Raw genomic sequence first — 2,875 nt, forward strand, 5'->3', positions numbered from 1 at the left:
CCGCCACCATCCGCCTGCCCCTCTGAGCGGCCGCCGGGCCTTCCTGCTCACCTCTGCGGGCCATCTTGTCTGTCGGCTGACCGTCCGTTTGTCTCGGGAATTTGGCAGGGTCTCCGGCTTTTTCTCTATCCCATCTCTCTCAGTCTTTCTGTTTTTCTCCTAGTCCCTCTCCCTTTGTCTCTGACGTGGTGCTTCTGTGTGCTTCTCGTTCTTTCCTTGGGTGGAGGCCTTCAAGCCGGGTTGGGGGTGGGGGCGAGCAGAAGGGAGCTGGACCCCTTCCTGCAGGGGCCTGCAGAAATGCGGTGAGGGCTCTGCCGTAGGCCTGGCATCTCTTCAGGTGTCCTTTTGACTTTGGTTCAGCCCCTGCTACGTCACCCCTCTTCCCCACTCAATATTGGTTGTTTGTTGGGGGTTTCGGAGGGCCAGGGAGAGGAAACAGCCTTTCCTCGTCTCTAAACAGCATGTAGCCACCCCACATGCACACACCCCCACACACCAACAGCCAGACTTCCTTGGTGCCCAATTTATGCAGAACAAAAGGGAGCTGCCTGTTGATGGGTGGCCACCTTGATGACTGGCTGTGCTGTGCTTTACAAGGCCAGGGAATGAATGTTGCCCACTGCCCCCAAAGCCACCCAGCCTCTGCTCTTCAGACTCGCATCTCCAGCTCCAGTCCATCTTCACTCTCATATGGCCATTAGTCACCCAATCCTGCAGCATTTTCTGAAAGGCGTTTCCTGACCTACCTGACCCTCCAGGGAAGCTCTGGCCTGGTCTATTCTAGACTCCTCCATCTCCTCTCCTCTCTTCTCTTCCTCCCATTAACAAGGTCATCTCAGTGCTCAGGACATATTTGTTCAAGCAGTCAGTGTATCTTCCTTTATGTTCCTTTGAGCCCATCACTTTGCTTCTCAGCCCTCCCTTGACACTTCACGCTTAGACTCCATGCCACAAACCTTGTCTTTTGTCATTCTACATGTCTGGAATACCCTTCTCCACCTAGGTCTCATCTCCTTAAACATGCCTTTCTCTGTGAAGTTCTCTGAGCCCCCTGTGAGGGGGTGCTGCCTTCCCTGCACCCCAAAGTGCTTTGTTCGTAACCCTCCTAACATCAGCCTGTCCTTGTGTCGTAAGCCATTTGTTATAATCTGTCTCTCCCACCAGACCGGGCTTCATTATGTGTGCTCTGCCTGGTGCACCTCATTGAACGAACGAGGAATGGTTTCACAGCCTCCTTCACTACCCCATCTCCTCTGGAAACACACCCAGAATCATACACGCCCAGATTCTAAGTCTTGGATGGGGCTTTGGAAATTCAAGAAATTAATCTACCAGTATTTCAGTTTTCTGTACAAGCACCAAATGTTCCCCCTACCTCCCTCAAAACTCAGTTCACCCACTTGGCAGAGTTGTCTTCAGCCAGAAGGCCCCAGACATCCCGCCCCACTTTGCTGCTATGATCACGTTTCTATCTGGAGCTACCGTTTTTACTCATGGGTATTCTTGTCACACCTCCATGAGTATTTCTAGTACTGTATTTTCTATTTAGGTCCTGAATTCTGTGGAAGATTCTGTCCTTGCTGGGTTCAGGTTGGGTAGTGGCAGGGGTGAGAGTTGGACCAGAATGGACTTAGCACTCAGCCTGAGCTCACTCAGCCTCTGGCAGCCCTAGGCGAGGTCCCAAGCCCCATTCATTTGTCAGGGGAGGCTTATGGTACCATGCAGTTAAGGTAGGCTCTGCTGGGTGCCTATAGTCAGACTGAAGTCCAATTAACATGCTGCTCTCACTGCCATCCTCAGCCATAGCAGGCCGCACCCCTTCTTTGCCGTGACAACCCCAGCTCTGGAATCTAGCCATCGGTTCTCTGTGCCAGGAATCAGACTTTTTGGCCCCAACGTCCCGCTCGTCTCTTTTTAAATTATTATTACTATTTTTTGAGACCGAGTCTCTCTCTGTTGCCCGGGCTGGAGTGCAGTGGTGCCATCTTGGCTCACTGTAAGCTCTGCCTCCCGGGTTCACGCCATTCTCCTGCCTCAGCCTCCCGAGTAGCTGGGACTACAGGCGCCCACCACCACACCTGGCTAATTTTTTTGTATTTTTAGTAGAGACAGGTTTCACCGTGTTAGCCAGGATGGTCTCGATCTCCTGACCTCGTGATCCGCCCATCTCGGCCTCCCAAAGTGCTGGGATTACAGGCTTGAGCCACCGCGCCTGGCCGTACCGCTCATCTCTTAAAGGGCCACACTTCAGCTGCATGTCTAGAGAGGGCGGGGGCAGGATCCGGGAGTGGAGGCTCTGGGAGGTGGGCCTGGAAAGGAGGCACACTAAGGCCAGGAACACATGATGAGTCCCACTCCACACTTCATTCCACCTTCCCTTCATACTGCCTTGGCGTGCGTGGCATAGCATTCACCTGCCTTTATCAAAATCCTTCCCATTCTTCAAGGCCCTTCTCATGTTACCACTTTCATCTGTTTCCCTCATTTCCTCATTATAATTAGTCTGGCCCTCCATCCTTAGAACCCTGATAGCACTCTAACTGCCCTAATGACAGTGGCCACCTTCACTCTATATCATTGTGTAGGTACATACTTGCCCTGTTCACCCAAAGCTCTCAGAGATCAGCAGGAATCCTGCTCATTTTGGGGTGCCTAGCGTAAGAAATTGATTTGGTTGGGGTCTAGTCTCAGCTCTAGCAACTAGCTGGGTTGGCCTCCATGTGTCCCCCAACTCTGTGAGCCTCATGCTTCTAATTTATTTAATAAAATGTTAGACTAGAGCCGGATGCGGTGGCTCACGCCCGTAATCCCAGAAACTCAGTAAGCTGAGGTGGGAGGATCACTTGAGGCTAGGAGCTCGTGTGTGGTGAGTTCT

The 2,875-nt window shown here is 52.3% G+C and overlaps 1 protein-coding gene across 2 annotated transcripts in view; it reads left to right on the plus strand.

Moving 5' to 3' along the window:
* SLC30A3 (solute carrier family 30 (zinc transporter), member 3) overlaps window positions 1-2,875 on the plus strand; it is a 22,558-nt gene that overhangs the window by 14,127 nt on the left and 5,556 nt on the right. The gene's annotated exons all lie outside the window — the stretch shown is intronic.

Source organism: Colobus angolensis, unplaced genomic scaffold (assembly GCF_000951035.1).
Source record: "Colobus angolensis palliatus isolate OR3802 unplaced genomic scaffold, Cang.pa_1.0 Scaffold109, whole genome shotgun sequence".
Lineage (NCBI taxonomy): Eukaryota > Metazoa > Chordata > Mammalia > Primates > Cercopithecidae > Colobus > Colobus angolensis.